At 35.9% G+C, this 21,008-nt stretch overlaps 1 protein-coding gene across 3 annotated transcripts in view; it reads left to right on the top strand.

Moving 5' to 3' along the window:
- The window catches only part of ADAMTS6 (ADAM metallopeptidase with thrombospondin type 1 motif 6), a 155,909-nt gene that overhangs the window by 41,189 nt on the left and 93,712 nt on the right, over window positions 1-21,008 (top strand). The window lies entirely within an intron of this gene.

The raw sequence follows: 21,008 nt of genomic DNA, 5'->3' as shown, positions 1-21,008 counted from the left end.
AATGCAGTTTGTTAAGCACCAGAAGTGTTTTTGAACAAAGTGTCTTTGAGCAAGATTGTTTTTGAAACTGCTCCATTTTAGTTGTATTTTCCTTTATGCATTGGCCAAGATAAAATTAATTATGTAGTAATTAAAAAAAAAAGTGTCAAACAATAAGCAATAGCAAGAGATGCAACTGTCAGGAGGAGGTGGTTTTGCAAACCTGTATCTGGTTATGCCTTGAGTCAGTTGCATGGATAATCCACAGTGTATTTTTTGCTGTGCCTGACCTTCTAAATAGTAAGGTATTGTCCTAGGGGTGGTAACTTTGCTGAAATGCATGGCTGTTATTTGTAACCTTCGTATTGAATTTGGAATTTCCTCCGGCTAACTGGAAGGAAACTTAATTCCTTTAGGTAGCGCTCAACCTTAGTATATATTTATGTAAAGTATATTTATGTGAAGTCCAGTTTTTACATTTTTAACCAACTGAAAAGTAGTTATTGGCTTCAGATTTTTTGCTTTAGATGTCTTCTAATTTTTGATTTTTTGACCAAGTTCATTTGAGCAAAAGCTGGAATTCAATTAAAATATTTACAAACAATTGTTAATGATTTTTATTTATTGAATAAGTCTACCCATAGCATTGATTAAAAACACTTGCTAAATCAACAAATATAACTTAAGAAATATGGAAATATGGAATAGCCTTTTCTCCATGTTTTTTCACCTTTTACCAAGCATCCTTATTTTATTACATGAGAAATGCAAATTTCCATATAGGATCTTTCTTATGCATAATTTGGGTGCAATTACATTTGGGTGGAAATTTAAGTGATGGAGTAATTCTGACTTATATAATGCAGTGAGATAATATTATGATTAAAACCAATGCAGTTCTCTTTTTCCGATACAATGAAATATATATTTTATTGGACCTTAAATCTTCCTGTTTGTGGATCTTACAGTCAATACTTGTGTTGATTTATAGTGGTATAATTGCATTAATTGCCAAAATTTACTAAGCTGGAAAAAATAAGGCTTAGTTAATCTTCGTTCAATTTGAAGGACTTATTGGATCTTTTACAATTGKTACTTCATCTAGGCCTGTCAGTTTTGCAGAAGGGGGTGGGTTTTACCGTACAACTTCAGAAGCTTTGCATCTTGAATTTGAAGCTTTGCAATCAACTGATTGGAGAGTATGGTTCAGGAGTTTTAATGTGTGGTTGTTATCACGACTAGGGCTATTTCAAGTCAGAGTGGCATGGAGGAAGGCATATGACTTTCTTTTTCTCCTTTCTATATTGATGAAACATTTGGACTACAGTAACTGTATGGCTATAATGAACTGTCCATTTTGGGTATGCATTTTACTTTACTTTTCACTGAATATTCTGAAGAGTTTTGTCAAAACATTTCTGTTATTCCATGCTTATTTAATAAGCTCTATTAAGAATTTCAGATGGCATCTACTTAGGATCTGTTGGGTAWTTGAAGTTGGAAGGAATCTCTAGAGGATTTTAGCCCAGTGCCCTGCTCCAACAGCAGAGTCAGCAAGGATGTCAGACCAGGTTGCTCAGAGCTTTATTCTATCAAGTCTTGCAAACCTACAGAGATGAAGGCTGTACAGCCTCTCTGGGCAGTCTGCTGCATTGCTTGACCATCCTCATGGGAAAAAGGTTGTTCTTTATAGCCAGTCATAATATTTTGCTCAGCACTTAAAAATGTATAAGACTTAYGGGAATTGAGTAATTATCTTAATAATTTCATGCTAATATTCAACATGTGATAAAGATAATAAACATATAAGTTCAGGTCATTTTTATTACAAAGGAGTAGTTGGTCACTTTAAAAAAATAAAAAAGACATTATTTTGAACCATCTGATGTAGAGGAAACCAGAAGTTTTGGAAATAGAACTGCAAGTACTTTAAAAGAAAAAAAAAGTAAATACCTAGTGGGCTTAGTTTAAGTGCCGAGGAGATTTATTTTCATACTTCCAGAAGATTAGCTTTGAAAGAATAGTTTATAAAATTAAACTTATGAAATCAGTGGGAAATCAGATAACTACAGAGTTAATAGCTTAATTTGAAAAATCCTTTATGCTTTCCAAAGATATAGCTGTGCAATTGCAATTTCTTTAGACAAATACATGCCAAATTGTTACTGAGCTGGAAGATACCATTTAAAAGATGGGGTCCCCATTTCAATTGTAGCAAAAACAGATACAGAGTTTCTAAAAACAAAAAAACCCAGAAAAGTGGAGAAAGAATTTCTGTGAACCTGTTCTGCTGACCACTCTTCCTTGAGGAAGAACTTAGCTCTGTTGATGACCTCTCACAGCTTAACAGATGGATGAAGAAAATGAGTGGTAGGAGAGGAACTTCAGGCTTTACGCTAGCGTCACTTTTCTTGGATAGTTTTTCTGCTTKGTTGAAAGAGTGGGTGAGTCCACATTGTATCTTTGCTAACCATGTCAGTGTTACATCTGACTGCCAACAGCAGATTACTAATGCTTGTACTGCATGCTACTACTTAGCAAGAATCTAGCTTGGAACCAGCAGAGAGGCTTTTGATAAAGGGCAGGAAGAAATGAACCACTCTTTTTTTCTCAAAGCTGTTTAAWGGAGAGAAGACAGGTTGATAAAACTGTTATCTTGGACCAGCAGAGTTTGAAGGCTATTTGAGTATCTCGCAGCATTTCCACGAAGATGATAGAAATGATTCTCTATGATGATAGATAACTGGCTGACAAAGTTAAATATTTGGCCACATTTGAGCTTTTTGAGTTTGACAACCTCTAGTCCCTGATTACAGAATTCTTCTGTTTCTGAAATATTAGGGCAGTTATATTGTTGTTAGAAGTTTGCAGAATCAACACCTGTGTAAGTAGAGGTGTCCTTTTGCTGTAGTTAAAACAGGAATCTTGTTAACAGTCCCCAGAGAACTGCTTATTAGATACAAAGTGTCGGTAATTATTATGGGGAGTCATTCACAATGGAATCAGGCAAGTGCATCTACTTTCAAGACACGTCACTGTTATGATGCAGCCTGTTTTCTTTCCCAACTAATACTAGGTCTTCTAGGGTTCTTTATGGGCAAAAGTACTGAAAAATAATTAGGCTGTTCCACCCTTTCATTCTCTCACTTATGGGGAACTATGTATATATGGGTGCAGGTGCATAGACACATAGCAGTAGACACTGGCTAATCCTAGCCAGTGCATATGTGCATAATATGGTTTTGAAAAGCCATTGTTCTTGTAAGGAACTGTTCTCATGATATTTAAACATTTATTCACAGCAGTTGGTTACAGCTGTCATTAAAACTTTTTTTTTCAATTAATAGGCTAGATAGATAGCCCAGTTCTGGGCTCCCCAGTACAAGAGAGACATGGAGCTACTGGAGAGAGTCCAGYGTAGGGCTAYRARGATGATCAGAGGGCTGGAGCATCTGCCCTATGAGGAACGGCTGCGAGAGCTGGGCCTCTTCAGCCTGGGGGAGAGAAGACTGAGGGGGGATCTTATCCATGTGTACAAGTACTTGAAGGGAGGGTGTCAAGGGGATGGGGACAAACTCTTTTCAGTTGTCCCATGTGACAGGACAAGAGGCAATGGGCAGAAATTGAAGCACAGGCAGTTCTGCCTGATCGTGAGGGGGAATTCCTTCGCTGTGAGAGTGACGGAGCACTGGCACAGGTTGCCCAGAGAGGTTGTGGAGTCTCCTTCTCTGGAGATCTTCAAGGCCCGCCTGGAAGCAACCTTGTCTAACATGCTCTAGGTGAGCCTGCTTCAGCAGAGGTTTGGACTAGATGATCTCCAGAGGTCCCTTCCAACCTTACTGATTCTATGAKTCTATAGAAAATGTATGCTGCACAGACATTTTCTTATCTTGCACAGAGCAAATATTTCTTATCTTGCTTTGTGATGGTTATTGAGAAGAAGATGAAACAAAGACTTACATGCAGATTTCAGATTAGAAGCACAGGTTCCATTCTGTTGGAGTCCAGTAAGACATGGAGAGTGTAATGTTTAATATGAAAGTTTACTTTGAGGGTATTTGGTATTATATGGGATTTTTTCATTTTTGATGGAGCGATATATTCAAATCACAATACAATTGCATACACTTAGCAAAATGTATCAGTTGCAATGTACAGTTCAGTCACAATACCAATATGCTCCCCAATACTGGTCTCTATAGTATGCTCRCAGTCTCAGTTGCCTGGAAGAAATAGGTGAGTTGAAGCCAGCACAAGCCCATTGCTCTCTTTGAAGTTCTCGTGTTAGTTGTTCAGGTTTTATACTCTTATGTTGGACTGAGCCACTTACACGCTTCCCCCTTACCAGTTTGTGAACTTCTGGGAGACATTCACACTGTTTTGTTAAACTCAGGAGTTTTCTTGGGGAGAAACGTTAACACCAATTGATCCACTCAACTGACGTAGATGTTTATCTGAAACAAAGGCCACCTCTGGTCCCCTTTGTGCTGAGATAAAGTCAGCTTTCTGTGTCACAGCTGCGGTTAATGAGTCATCCTACATTATTTCTGAGCTTCATGGGCATCTCACTCTTGCCTGTGTTCTCTGAGCCTTCTTCTGTTCTAGAGGTTTATTGGTTGGTCACATGCTCTTAGATTTATGCAGATTTCAAAAGTCAGTCCAAGGTGCAAGTATTTCATTTGTCAGGACATAGAGACAACAAATTATGTTCCTTTTTTTCCTGAACATATGGCAAGACCTAGAGTAGATGATCTGGGTAGATGAGCCCTCTCAAAGTAGGGCAAGGTCTCAGTTACGTTACTCCTTATTTAGACTTGTTCTCCGTTCACCTCTTAAATTTTATCACAACAGTCACTGCTTCTKCCTTCAACTCATTCTGTGCTTCTGTTTCCCTTTTCAGTTCACAGGCAGTGTACAGAATTCATTAGCTTCAAAAATTTKTTGGTTGTAAAATACCACTATCTATTTAGTGCACCATGGATGTTCAACTCTTGATTGTATTGTTTTAAGCACTCTCAATAGAATTAGTCACTGTATGATTTCCTGAAGGGGAGAAAGCTTTTTATTATGATTGTAATATACTTTTAAACAAAGATAAACACAACATTTCTAAAATAGGTTGTTTTGAATTTGCTTTTGAAACAAAAAAAATCATGTAGGTGCTAGTCCGACTTAAAATCCTTTGAATAGAATGATTGTCTTTTTGCCCTTAAAGTGAGCAAATAAAATCATTCTATTAACTGAAAAAGTTTTTAGTTAGCATGCTAAGCTACTGAAATATATAGCTGTCTACATAAATAAAGCTCTGTGGTTACTCCAAGTACCTTGTGTGATTGTTTAATTGGGCCCAAGCACAGGGCATATTGTTCTCACCATAGTCAGGAAAAATAAGTTTTAACATTATGTGCTTAGAGTTTCAGTCCTTTATTAAGGACTTTGTTTTGTAAAAACATCAACCAGAAGTAACAGAAAAATCCACTGCTTATCCTTTTCCTTGATTCTTTTTTTCATTAGCGCAGTCATCAAGCCATTACAGGAACCCACAATAATAGTATGATAGCATGTTTTCACTGAGAAGATTTGGGCTATATCTAAAATACGTAGTAAAAATCCGATTAAACTTCTTGATACATTTCAGTGCTTAGCTCATAAAGTTAAATAAAGTTGCTGCCTAATGAACAGAGTCAGTGGTCTTTAACATGCTTTTGCAGGGGAGTTATCTCCTGATATTTAAACTTTATTTTTTTGGAACAACTTCCATTTAATGTCAGACTTTAATTGTGTGAATATATCTGTAGTTAAATGAAGTCACAGTATGAGAGTCCCATGTTCCAGTTGGTAAACAAAATCCATAAAATATTTTCCTACTGAAAACACCATATAACGAGAGGCAAAATTCTAGGAATATATTGATTTAAATGATTTAAAAGAGGAAATCATGAAAATATATTCTAATGACTTGTTTTTAGAAGAAAAGATTTTAATGCTTTATTTAAATAATTTTGTTTAAACAGTTCTGTGTTACAATTTTTGGTTTAAATGATTCAACCTATGTAAAATGCTTGGAAATTGTTGGGAAGAGTCAGAGTGGACTTTGAATAATAATTAACTTTGGTAGCTATTTAAATAAAAYGATTAAAATAACTTTTAATGAAATGGAAATTCTAGTTATCACATTTTTTACTTTCACATTTCTGCAGTTGTAGTCTTTCATATAAAATGAGGTGTACTGAGCTGACCATTATTTCTCATTATAGCTGGTGGCTATGAGAATAGTTCTGTGGAATTATCAGCTTAATTTGCTTTTGTAACAGCTTTTTGCATATGAAGTATTAATAACTACTCATTTCTTAATAAAGAACCTCATTATGCCACYGAATAAATTGATATGCCTGTGTCTTGAATACCTTTTGTTACAGAAGAATTGGAAAAGGTTCAGGAAAGAGAAACAAGGAGCTTTCTTTGCAGCGAATGACTAGGGATAGAACTCTCTTCCCAAATTTGACTCTTCCAAATAAGGATATAATAGTGGCCTACAAAATATGGACAATATGAAGGATATGAATAAAGAGCAGTTGTTCACTATCCCTTTCAGTTCAAGAGCTAGGGATGATCATGTGGAGCAAAGAGGAACAGAACACAAGGACAAAGCATCAATCCTTTATGCAAGAGTTAGTAGATGTTGAAGCTACTTGCCAAGTTGCTTTGTGAAAGTCAGACATTTGCATGAGTTGAAAGGCAGGCTGGGCAAGTTCACAGAATAAAAATCTGTTGAGGGTTACTGTATACGTAGAAGCACATCTATCTCAAAGTCTGAGCGGAAAATTACTGAAGCGGGAAAGAGTGTTGGTGCAACTACCACTTTATGGTTGCACTCTTAGACATTCTCTTATACCCTGCCTTCAGGATACCATAGGAGTGAGGGAACTTTTGGTCTGGCCCAATGTTGCAGCTTTTACATTCTTGTGTTTGTACCACATTTGTTTTGTCTTCCTAATGAGCTGTTACTCTTCATGACTACTGCTGGCACCAAGACTTTCATCTTGAGTACATTAAGGTGTATTAGCACTATGGAAGTTGAGACTAGAAGACGATGGTAATTTCATATGTTGGGGATGTTCATATAGCGCAGACAAGAAAAGGCCTGCCGAAGCGATYTAGGCATTCATGCTTTTTGAAAGCCAGTGAGACTTCAGGTCTAAGCCATTTAAGCTCTTTTGAAGACTTGCCATAGAAATTTCAATGAAAGCCAAAGAGCTTCCATTGAACTTAGCAGTTGCTGTTAGAGCCCTATACCTACCCATCTCTCTGTGCATTTCTCACTCTGGTGCGGACAAAGCAGTAGCATTTGTTTTGTCCTTTGCTTAGCAGTTCCAATATCCTATTCACTTTTTTTTTTTTTTTTTTTTTTTTTTTTTTTTTTTTTAATTGAGTTATGTTTCTGCTGCCTAAACTTGCTGAGATAGCTGAGTCTGAGGTATTATGGGCATGTACCTAGCAAGAAATACATTAGGAATTCATTATTAGGAGTCAGAGGGTAGGTAGAGCTGTGGTAACTAGTGGATCATTTGGGGACTGCCATACAACTTTTAGTTACCTAAATCGCTTTCAGGTACACGCTTCTAAGCCATGTAAGCACCTTTTTGAGATTTTTTTGTCTACTCATATTGGAGTTAATGGCTTTATATTAATTTGTATTAGGTGATATTTAGGTCCTAAAGTGATGACTTTTTGTCTCTGTATGCATTTTATACCTAGACATTTCTACCAATTTTTTAATAATATGTTTTCATGTCAATGTYTAACAGAAAAGACAAATAAAAAATGTGAATGTATGGTGTGTKTAAAAAAAATCCAAGGGTAAAGATAAAATAGCTAAAGCATATGTGATAAAAATGTACATAATGTACATACATGATAAGATTACATTCATAACACATTAAATCTTATGATTGCATAATTCTGAGCCGTACCCTAAACTCTGGAGGTTAGTGATCTTTGAATTTGGAAGTTTTTTCTGTGTAAGTATCGTAGGTATTGTAGAATGAGACTCKTAAGTGGACCCTTAAGTCAGAATGCTTGCAAAGTACTATTTACTGTGAGTAAGGGCAGATAAACTGCAGGTTGTTTGCAATTTACTTAAGGTTAAAAGGGGAAGAAAGTCCATATTCACAACAAAACTTGTAAATGTATTTGCAGTGTCTTACTGGTATAGTTTCCCATTTATTTCTGTACAACAGAGCTGAAACTTGGTTAGTAGTCATAGCTGCTGTTTCACTCCTGCTAGAGGTCCAGACTAGTGGCTTCCTATACATGGTTTAGCATAATATTTTCTACTTTGCGGCAGAATGCCCCCAACCACACCTATGTAATTGGTGTTGCTAGTCGTCGTCTTTTTTTTTTTTTTTTTTACATTTACAATGCATTTTAGAAATTTCACAATTAAAAAAAAAGAGGTAAACTATGAGAGATATTTCTTCTAAATTGAGCTAGAAAAGAAACTTGGCTTAATCAAATTAAAGCAACGCACCCACATTTATACACTTGAATAAATACACAAACATGCACACAAAGCCATGGACAACTACAGAGAGGCAATATAAGCATGGGCATATGTATGCATAGTTATACATACATGTATGTATAATTGATCTGTTAAAGAAAAAAATGATAATATTGTAATTTTTATTCTGAATCACATGACCACTAAACCATTTCAGTGATTTCTGAAACACTGAATAATGTTCCTTTCCTCCTTTTAATTCTTTACCTATCTTTGAGATATCTTAACATCCATCACTGAAATTCCTACAGACTGTCAGCAACAGGTTCCACATTGCATAATGCTTTTTCTACTTCAGACTTTTYCTAATCTTTTCAAGTTCCATGGCAGAGAAAGATCTGTGGGATATTCAGTCCAATATTTGGAAGTTTCACAATGATCCTTCTTCCCTCAATATACGTTTGCTTTCCGTTTGATCTGTACCTGAGGAATTCTTGTTTCTGGGTKCACCAGATCTTTGTGATCATGCTTCTTTGATAGCGAAAGATATTTCACCTGCTTTGCTGACTGTTGTGCTCTGCTGCTCAGTTAGCAGCTAGAGGTTTGTATATAAGCATTTCAGCCAAAAATGTCAAGAATCTTTTTTCTTTGCATTATAAGCATCTTTTCTCTGACCTATCTTTTTATTATTATTATTATTTTGGCCTTACAACCTGATGAAAAAACATATTTTCATTTCTTGGAGAAGTTTGATAGACTGAAATTTAGTTTTGTTAGCCTCAAAATCTCAGAATTCTCTGTGGAATTTGTCTCTGCCTAATTTGCCTAGACACAACTTCAGCCTCCCTGATGGTTTGCCATGGGGCAAGCATCAAGAGATCTGCAAGCTCGGCTGTGGGGCAGATAAAAAGGTAACCACCCCTGAAGAAAGATCCCATGGGTTCTGTCTTCCAGGGCGGCTATGTCTCAACTTTAACTAAAAAACATTRGTCCAAATAGTTCTATATCAACCTAATTTTGATACTGCTCCAGAGCTGGACTAGAACATGAAATAAGGAGAGGTAAAGGGATATCCAAAYACTGGAGTTAATTACTAACACAAATGGATGCTTACTAATACATATTGCAGGAGAAGGAATCACTCTAGGAAAATATTATCAGACCCTATGATCCCTATCCCCCACTTCTTCTTACTCTTCTTCTTCTTCTTCTTCTTTTTTTTTTTTTTTTTTTTTTTAATGAGCTCAGGAAAAATTAAAGCCCTAATTAAACATATCTTATTTCTGCATTTAAGATTTTGTATTGTTTTTTATACACCATCCTTTTAATTGAAAACTGTGTTTAATTTAAAAAGAGTGTGCCAGTACGGGGTATGAGGTTCAATAAAGAGAGTGTGTTTTCCTTCACACGGTTAGGAAAGACCAGATTCACTTCTCGGGTTTGTGCTTTATTCTGTAAGTCAAGCTCTGGACTGCAAATGCACTGCAATTTCAATTCGTTTCTCTGAACTACAAAGTTGGGAGCTGTTGTGCTGGGAGTTGACAGGCACAGATAAAAATAATGAAAAATAAATAAAAATAAATCCTAATCTGGGTAGGATAACGTGGGCAGACATCGACATTCAAACTAATCATTGGACTGGGATTCGACTCTTCTAACTCCAGCCATCTAAGGTGCTGGTCCCAACATGTGGGCTGGGTATCTTAGAGCCCATTTTGGTCTGTAAATATCAAAATGATTTGGCCAATAGGACATGAAGAGCGATACGTTGAATCCTGAAGTAAACATGTACATCTAGACAGCTGGACTACTCTCCCAAAACTGCCAGATGTGTTGGACGGATCATCAATTAGAGTGAGGATCATCAATTAGAGTGAGGGCATCCAGAACACGTAAAAACACGCACGCTGCGGGTGACTGGCTGAATCTCACCCTTAAATTCTCCTCAGATAGAAACTAACACCCTGACCGGAGAACTGCGGCTTGAAATAGAGTTAAAAGAAGACTGTGGCAACTAGCTGAGATATAAAAGTATATATATTTCTTGCCTGACAGATTTCGTTGAAGTTAATCCCCCTCTTCCTGCCCCAAATACCATCTTATCTTATTCTCAAGTGGGTGGAAGAGAGAACATCAGAAATGTATGGCATATTTACACTAGTAAAAAAAAAANAACATTAGAACACTCCAAAGAGTCTTGCCCTATAAACAACTCAAGCTGTTCTGACTGAATGTCCCTTGAACAAAGGCTTTATGCATTAATTGCCAGATTTTCCCCAAATTCACTGATATGAGATGAGTCAGCAGCGTGCTTGGAGTAGCTGTTCTTCAGGCAAGCTTTCAGCTAGGTCACATCTGTGCAGCTCCTTCCAAATTTTGGCTAGGTACTGAGAAACAAATTATAGAAGCCAGTTACAAGTTAATTATTATCTATGTTCTGGTAAAAGTGTAAATCCACAACCTCTCTRTGGTTTCCAAACAGTTATAAATTCATGATTTATCACATATGTGAATAGCTCCAAAATTCTGATGCATTTAATATAAATAATTCTACTGTGAATCAGGAGCTATTCCATGGAAAGAATATGAGAGCTGTAGTGGAAAGGTTTAAAAAACACTGCTTGCAATTTTGCTACCTTTAACATCTCTGGTTACTTCTCTTGATTCACTGTCTTCAGCTTACAAGTCTTGTGCCTTGTAATCCTAATTAATTTTCTATGTTCAGATTTACATAGTACAACTTTGACTTCCATATAGGGTTTATTCAAAGATGTACCTTTTTTAATGTCTGATTTTTGTTGAAAGCGCCTGATAGAGGAGTCTCAGTGTTGAAGGGGACCTAAAGCTTAACATACCTTAGAATAAACACATTCTGAAGAGGGTGGATGGATTCACCTAAGAATGAGGTAAACCAGCTAGAAGGCTTGGAGCTCCTTCTGAAYGATGACTTATGCTATGTGTACTGCAACCAGTGACTATACACTGAGTATGCCAAAGACATACACAAACATCTTTAAAACAGCTAGCTTGGATACTAGTATTTTAAGTGCAGAAGCACAGAACTCTGTGCAGAGTATAAAAATGGAAGGATGCAAGTTGGATCTTCAGGTAGTTAGCCTAGACTAAGCCCATTGATGCTGCTGTGACTGCAGTGTTGATATCCCTCAAAATTGTTTTTTATAGTAAGACAGGCCTACTTGTGAAAGCTAGCTAGTGATCACTTGGGCAATTGGTTAGTATGGGCCCAGCCAATCACCCTAGAGCTGTGGAGTGGGAACTGTGGTGGAACTCATGTTCACTGGAGATCACAAAAGAAAACGTATGGAGGAATGAGATGCATCAGCAAGGCTGTACCTGCTGGATACAGAACAGAAAAAGAGGAAGAAATTACTTCTAGATGAAGGCAGACCAGAGCATGAAGTGACACTACCGATCCAAAACCTGTGAYGGGCAGATTTTGGAACCACAAGTGCCAGGCTGTTTTTGTAGTGCTGGAATTTGCTTATAGAGCTTGTCCCTACAATAATTATAGAGCGGATGTTGTCAAATAAAATAGTTTAATATTTTGTAGAGTGTTCATATACATTCAAGTTATGGTGGATGATCTGACACTTCCCTACTTGTAGTCATCTATAGTCTGTAGAAAGGTGATGTTAGTACGTTGGTGGACAGCAAGGAAGTATATCGGTATTTTCAAGCTGCCTATTTCAATCTGTGAAAAAGAGCTTTCATAGGAAAAAGACCGTAAATAAGTATCACTCCTGAACCAGTTAGTAGAATTGGTGCTATCTGAATGTCTGTCTTACACTAGACATTGTCCTGTAAAGCTACTTYAGGTATCTGTCTTAGATTGTGATCTACTTAGGTACCTAACAATTTATAACTCTCATTATTCTATATTTTCTATGCTCTAACTTTCTTCTCATTATTTGGTAYTTACTGTAGCTGGTAAGGACAACTTGYTGTGTAAGAAACATAGCTAACATAGCTAGTTAAAAAGGAAAATAACTAAAAAGAGTTAAACCTGAGAARGTGCCAGACTSTGTACAAAAGCAGAAAATCTCAGAAAGTAGATGCTACTTTCTAAAATGTCTAAAAGCTCAAATTTCTTTAAAATGAGAAGAGTTTTAAGCCAGTCCTCTGATTTTTGGACTGATGACCTTTTATCAGTGATTTGAACTGATGTAAGATGTCTATGCCTGGTCTCTAGTTGAGAACTCTTTCTGAATTTGCATCTTGTCTTTAAAACTAGTTCTCCTTTATAAACTCATCTAGGAGGACACTTATTTTCGTACATGACGCATCATGACAGTGTTGAAGGAAAACTTCTGTGTTGATGTTGTTTTTCATGAACTTAGTTGAAAAATGTATTTTTAGAAAGTTCAGGTTTGGGGTAAAGTTTGTGTTGCAAGAAACTATAAAATCAACATTTCAATCAGCTAAGTACATCTGTCTTAAATACTCTGGTGATGTTCCTTGGGATTGTACAGCTCTCCCAAATACACTGGTAATATGACTGATTAATTTGCAACTGCTATTCTAATATTACATTGTGAAGACAAATGAGAACGTGAAAAAAAGCAGTTGTTTCAGAACAGAATTTTTTACTGTTGTGGGTGCATTTGCAATTTAGAAAGCAGCACTAGGTGAATGTTTCATCTATAGGGCAATTTTCTTACGTGTTTGCTTTCATATAAATCAGGGAATGAGAACTTGTAGTATTTTTCCTGTAACTCAGATTTTCATTTATCCACACAAGTTAAGTATCAGAAGAAAGTCCCATACAGCAGACTTTCATTGTCTGTGGCAGTTTTAAAGACATGGAAAACTAATAATAGAAAAAGCTATTTCTGTTTGAGTGATGTGTAACTTGTATATTATGCTTTTCCTTCCTTGGTTTAAATAGCTCTTTCTGGTTTGAGGTTTTTGAGGAAGAAACCAAGTAAGATGTGTACTTTATTTTAAGGCAAAATGCTGTTGCGGTGTACCACTTTCTATAAGRCTAAGCAGATGTGATAGTAAAGCTTTTAGAAAGAATTCAAGAAGTACTGTATTRTAAGAAGTATTGTTGTACATAAGCTGTGCAAACGAAATGAATGACCAATTTTTCATAAAAGCGGTGAACTACTGAAGAGTTATGATAAAAAGCCTTTTACAAAAACTGAATAAGTCTATAAAGTATCCATTGTATAACTGTTTTCCATACAATTCTCTAGCATTAGGTACATTGTCTGCACCTGTAAAATAAACACTTTTTTATCCTAGCAAAGTAGATGTATATTAAAAAAAAAAAAGAAGAAGAAAAGAAAATGAAGCTCCTTTTTCAATTTTTCATTTTCTGTAATTTAGAAATACAAACTGTAATTGTCTGACAGTTTGGTAAGCTTTTTGATCCCTTTAAGAGAAATCAGGGATCCTGCTTTGGTGTAGATGTGATTCAGCTTATAGTTTGTAGTTCTAGCGTTCATCTAGTGTTGGATCTAGATGAAGTTTTTTTTTTTTTTTTTTTTTTTTCCTTTTTTTTTTTGAAATAATTAGTCTAGCAGTTACAAAACAAACTCCTAAATTTTAAAGGCCTTTCTTTGTTTTTTTTTTTTTTTTTTTTTAGAATAGTTTTTTGATTGAAGTTCAAAACTTACTCAGATGTAAGACCTATATGATAGCTTAAAGGAAGAAGAAGTAAAAAGATAAGATTCTAACGAACCAGTTGGGTTTTATTCTTGGACAAGTGTATGTTAAAGGGATAGTAGTTATTTGAATGGTTTCTGGTCAAAATCTATTTGGGCAAAACTTATTACAATAAAAAAAAAGTGTCAAAAAAGAAAGACCTGATTTAAAACAAGTGAAAATAAAATGTTCCTTTCAGGGATGACATATTGGAAACGTTCCCTTTAGTAGCAGTTGTCTGTTTCCTTTTAGTTAGGACTGAATCGGTCCTTAGGTTTAATTTTTTTTTTCCGACAACTATTCCAAGTGGGTTCATCAGCAGATCTTCTGATATTGTATATATGAAGTGTATGTGCAGTTGTCCTAAACCTATCTTTGCTACTCTTTGAAACTCTTCAATTAAAAATATTCTTGCAAAAGTCTTAACTACTTCTGCCTATATCTACCTCAAATATTACTCAGGCATATTATAGATGTAGCTTTCAGATGATTTTGTAGTAGACTTATGTGTTCATAGGTCATTTGTATGTTCGTAATGTTTTTGAACAGTTCACGTTACTAACAAAAGTTTTCATGCGTTCTTCATATATCATACTTTAGGAAATAAATTCTTTGAACTATAGCCATTGCATATATTAGTTCACAATACTAGTATTCATATATGTTTCCAGTGCTACAGGCATATGATAGTGCTAATTTCATGCAGATAGTTCTTTCTAGCTGCATGCTATTGGCACAATGGATGTTTCACAAATAGTTATAACAAATCTTTTTAGAGATAGAAATCTTTTTTTCTGTTAGTGGGCAATTTCAAGTAATCAGGGTAGTGAAAAGCACAATGTTATCTTTGGATGTATAAATATGGATTATCAAGTGAGAATGGGTAATTGATTTTGCCTTTGTATCCATTACTCTAATCGGAACAACTTTTTGAATTGTAATACACGTGCTCTGAAAGTTTTTAAAAGCCATAGAGCTCAAAGGAAGGCTACAGAAAGGCCATATTGTATTTATGTGACACTGACAAAGCTCAGTTTATTCATCTTGGTTAAGATTAACAAATGACTTGATCATAGAAGAGATCTTTAATGGGTTGGAAGGACTCAACCTTGCTGACAGAGGCATAACAAGATCCCAGAGATGAATACTGAAGTGAACTAATTCAATCTTGAAATAACAGGTCTTTTTCTTAGGTTGAGGGTGAATTAACTAATTGTTAGAAATATTAGAAGAAAAATCATTTAGGTATTAAGATACAATCTCAGAAGTTCCCTAAGCTACAGAACTGGGAGGCTATATCAGGGAAGGTACCCTGATATGATATACCTCTGCTTTCCTATTCCTGTTATTCCCGTAAGCACTCACAAAGGATTTCTGTTGARGGAAAGATAAATGAACTCAATGCAATTGTTCTCAAATTCTTATGTTAAAAACAGTTTTTAATGAGCTGTTTTRATCCAGTTTCTAGGATAAATTACTTGCCTTTTTATGCAAGGGGTAGAGGGAGATATGATTTAATCATTGTTGTGATGCCTTCTAGCCTTCAGATCTGTGAATTTATCCCTCCTTTTTTTATGGCAGGAACACACTTGCTTTTATGTGAACTTTGTAGTTGGCTAATTACATGCATTACAGCTTTTAGGAATCAGGAAGAATCCTCCTTCCTTTCCCTGCAATGTGCAGTTAGATGGGAAAAATATCAGATGCTTCTGCATTTGATACTTGCTATAGTTAGAAGTAAGTTATCTGAAAAGATGGATGAGTCCTTACAGTATTTGCAGAGAACCCATCTTTCTTAYGTATTTGACTTCTGTCCTTCTCAAGTGATCAGGATCATACTAATCATCAGATTAACAAAATAAAATTTTCCACAGGTCAGCTTTGCTGAGGCTTCTTCACTGAGGCTTCTTCAAGAGATGATCCATCACTTACATTTATACTAATAAATTWAACAAACATGGCTGTTACTGTTCTCTTGTACTGACAGCCACTGGCACAGAATTGCTTGTGTCCACATTATCAAGCTGTCTTCTCCAGAACAGGCTGCGTGCAATTTGCCTGTGTGTAATTGTATGTGGCCGACCTCTGAACTTTACCTGGGAATTTTTGAGGTTATTGGTTTGTATGGGAAACATCTGTGCGATGGATTATTTTAACAATTTGATAACRCAGGTAATAGTATTTCAGTATACATGAGTGGTCCCTGTCACTGTTTAGAGGTATAGACATAACACGTGTATTTTTAAATGGGCACACTAGCACTTTGCGTCCTTCTGTTTGATTCATGACGTGACAGGAGTTACAACCACTCCAATTCTTGACTGTCTGGTTGAGTTGGAATAATCTGTCTCTGCAGTTCTCTTCTGAATGGCTTTCAGTCAACCTTTTCAGTGAAAGCCGTTCATCCATCATGCATTTTCCACTTGTCTGATGTGGCTCTTCAGCAGCCTTGCAGGTATGCCTAAAAGTCCCAAGTCTGTTCCTCATCTGCCTCATCAGCTGTTCCAGGTATGAACAGAGGCACAGTGTACAATCTTGTCTCTTACCTCTTTCTACATTGCATTTCCTCAGCATGGTCATATTTMAGTCCCATTTTATCAGGAGGCATATGATCTTCTCTTCCAATTTGGGTAAAGGATTTACTTTGTTGTGTCCAAATGAAGAGGCTGCCATCTCATCCTGCTTTTCTGCAACCTGAGTATCTCCATTCGTAAACTAAAATTTTGTGTTGAAGTAAAGGAAATAAAGTCCCATGTTGTAAACTGTGAGAGTCTTATTTTTGCATAACTCTGGCTGTTGTTTTAATCTTTTGTTTTAATGGTTGGGTGAGATTTTTATTGATTTGGTAGTTTATAGTTTGGTAGTTTTTTGATTGTCTGTAGTTCCTGAAGTATTTATGAAGATCCTGGCTACAACTCCAACTCATCTTCACCTTTTTATTTCATGTGAAATAGAGATCAGGTCCATCTAATCTTACTAATTGTCTGGATGATTTATCATTTCAGGGATTTCTTGAGTTGAAGCTACTATGTGTCAAGTATTGACTTTTTAATCTCCCACAGTTTGGAACTGTTTCTTCTCTAGCAAGAAGCATATTTTCAGTGCTCCTATGAAATTCTGTTTCTGGTCTTTCAACTATAAATTCATACAGTTTACTTACCTGTGTAGAAGGGCATCCGCCCTTGCAGATCATGGGTGTGATCTGCAGCCATCAGTCATTTCTTCAACCTTCACAACTTCTTTTTTTGTTTGATGATTCGATAAGCAGGAGAGGATCCATGGGACAATTTTCTGTCATGATTGGGAAGCCCATTTGATTATTTGCCTGACTTATACCAAGTGATCTGCAAAACAATCTCTATATAGTGTTTCAGAGATTCAAGCAAGCTTTTTATTTTTTCATCTTCAAATTTTGCATGTTTTGCTGATGATGCACAACAGTGTCTCACACTGTGTAAGCAAACAAGGGTGAACAGGGCTCTTCTATCAGGAAGCAATAAAGCTCTGGATGTGCAGTGTTGTCATAGGTGTTTACTTCTTGGCAGTTCATCTTCCTTGTATCCACGTCAGGAGGTCTGTGAGTATAGATCAAGCTGTGGCAGAGCTTTTACTCATGTAGTGACAGCTCAAGAAAAATTTGTTATCAGGGTCACCAGGAATTTTGACAGGTTTGTCTGAGGCTGGACTGAGATTCAGGAGACCTCTCAGATGTTCTTCACTTCCTATGAAAGAAGGTATTCTCTATACTATTCCTCTAGTTCTTTTACTTAAGGTTTTCTTCAAAAGTGCATCAGGACAGGATGATGATGTTTGTTACTGTTCTTGCTTGGAGTTCTTGGAAATTTTGTTCTCTGGGCCCAATTTGAAACTGCTCTTTTTTCCCCCTAGATTTGTTGTTCTCAGAAATTAGGTGGCAAGTTTCACCTATTTTTGATACAGTTGTTTATCAGCCTGACTGGATAGTTCTCTGTGTTTYCCCCCCCCYTTTTTTTCYCCTCCTAATCCAAGTAATTCTTGACAACGGGAGGAAGGTATTAATTAAATGGATGCTGTCTGTACTTCTTCACCCAATATTGTGGCTCTCCTGAACCACYTGGGTCTTGTGCAGTGTTTGATAAGTTTGCAGTCATCATTTGAGTAAAGGGATTTTCAAATGCTTTAGTAAGTGTTACTGACAAAGTAACTGATAGAAGTCACCCCTCTTAAAATTTTTCTTCAAAAGGGAAAGGTTAGCATGMCAACACTCAGATTTGGTATGTGCAGTCCACATTTATGTGTATATTCTACCCTGAGTCTCTTTCAGGTATTATTCTTCAGTGAGAGGAACTGATGTAAACATGCTTCATCTTTCACACCCTGTAATGAACAGGAAGAAAGAAGGAGCAAGAGAATTTCCTCTGTTTTTGCCATTTTATTTAGTTGAGATTTGAAAGTTAGCAATGTGAAAAAGAGTGAGGTAGATATTGGTAGTTGTTTTGACTTTAAATTCTATGAAATTATGAAAAGCCATCTGTTGGGTCTTCATGGTTTAATAGATTCCGTAGTAATTCAAAATAAAGTGTGAGGAAGTGAAGTCAAAAATGGAAAAGACAAATTAGACTGATTTGATTAAATCACATAGAGAAGCAAATGATAGAATTGAGCCATTCAATACATAGAAGTGATGTGAGTTTTGGAAAAAATCATGAGCAGAAACCATCCAAATGAAGGGAAAAAATGGAGCCGGAAAGTAACAAYGCGAAGAAAATAAATCCTTTGATTTTGAAAACTTTGAGGTTTTTCACCTGTTAAACAGAAAAATAAGAGAATGTATGAGTCTGCTTACAGGAAAATAATATTCGCTATAAAATTTAAGTATTTAATGAAGCCATTATTAGAATGCCATTATTGTTTTGCGTATGTTCCTGTAGAAATAGAGCTTATTGAAAAACAGAAGTGTTTTCCTTAATTTCATTTAATTATGTAATTCAGGTTTTAWTATTACCTAGGTTTTCTTACCAATGCTAGCCTATGCATAATGAAGAATACTAGCTTCCCAGCACAAAGAGGAGGGTACAGTAGTCTTGGTTTTTCAAAATTGTAAAAGAAACAAGGAATTTAATTCATATAACTCTCTCCTATCATAATTCCTTCTTGAAACTTAACTGAGTTTGAAGGAGTATCTCCAGATTTTTACCTAAATGGGTGTAAGCAGATTCAGGCTAGAAAGGCAATTATACCTGCACTAAAGTTAGCAACAGCATTTTCTTTGAGTTCAGTGCAACTGAATTTCTTCTTAAACATACATTTTATCTAAGAATGTATGACTATCGCTGTTTTTTCCCCACTAGCATTAAATATTAAGAAACATGAGAATAATAATACTTCCCGTGTATTGCACAAACTTCCTTTTTTTGAGTTCAAAATTAGATATTAAAGGAATTCAGGGCAGTTTAGTGAGAAAAAACTTCGCAATGTGAACTTTAGTAAGATTAAGTTCAGACTCTGTGCTAAACACATAAATAATAATTCTGTTTCTTTGAAGATTTAAGGGGCAGGAAGTGTGCTCCCTATCTGTGTATTCTTATAGCTGTGTGACCTATAAAACCTAGTTATGTTCCAACACATAATATATAAGAATGTTTTGATTATCTCTCCCTCCCCAAACAGCAAGTGAGAAATCAGTGGGAGCTTTATGTGCATGTAGGATGACAGTTTGCACCTTTTCAGTAACATCAGTGCACATGAACATTTGAGTTCAAAATTAGGACTTACCTCAGCATTGGTCCACAGTTAGACCATTTAAAATCACAGGGTTTCCATTTGGCCACAGTAGTCTACATGCACAGAGAATTTGCTGGATTTGATCCAAATTTTAAGTTTTATTATTTTGTCYATGGATTAGGCTTTCAGACAGAACTTACTCTGTTAGCTCTAGAAGGCATATATCTCACGATCAGGCTTGTAAATGAACTCCTCTTTGAAAAAATTCATTATATGTTATTTTTAAAACAAGTTTCTGGTGGTCTGAAATTAGTAARTATTTGGGTTAAAAATGAAAGCCTAAAGGTCATATCTTGTCTTTGTTTTCACTCACCATTAAAAATCACAGGAATTATTCGGAAACATCTTGTAAGGAAATATTTTTAAAACCTTGAAAATCAAAGACATTGTAATTCTCATACCACTAGCCATATCATAGGTTTTCATATTCAGAATGTGGAGTTATAATTCATTGACCATTGTATGTACTATTAGATATGTGACAGTAAACATTTTAATTCCATTTTCAGCTTGAGATACTTGTATGTTAATTACACAGAAGCTCATGGAGCTTCTGTATTTGAAAGATCATATCAAAAATGATGAAAGTTTTCCTTTAAAGACATTATTAACTTTTGGCAGAAATGTGTTTTTCATTTTAATTTGTTACGGTATACTCTTAGGACACATATAATCGTTGGAAGATAATGAAAAGAGAAATCTAATACCAGTTTATCAGATTTTTGATGATTTTTGGTGCAATAATTGCGAATTACAATTTTTAATGAGAATCAGGGTTTGAATAATGGGAGTTGTGATTAATACTGTTTAGTTTATAAATGCTATATGAGACTCTTAGAGAATTCCAGTATGTTCAAAAACTGAAAGTTGTTAAACTTGAATCGGTAGCTGTCTACAGACATGCTGCTGTAACTTCGTAACAGCATGGTAGACTGCTTTATAGACCCAGTGATTACAAAGATCCACTTTAACCATTTTTTTCTTACTGGCAGGTGTCCCACTGGCCTGAGGCCAGCGGCTGTGAGTGTACTGCAGCTTGCGGTTTACACCAGAGTGTAGAAAATGCCGACACCAGCTGGCTGCACATAATTAAGCT

This window comes from Rhea americana, unplaced genomic scaffold (assembly GCF_003343005.1).
Source record: "Rhea americana isolate MKP2758 unplaced genomic scaffold, rheAme1 scaffold_77, whole genome shotgun sequence".
Lineage (NCBI taxonomy): Eukaryota > Metazoa > Chordata > Aves > Rheiformes > Rheidae > Rhea > Rhea americana.
Note: the sequence above shows the minus strand (reverse complement) of the source record. Positions and strands in the feature narration are given on the sequence as shown.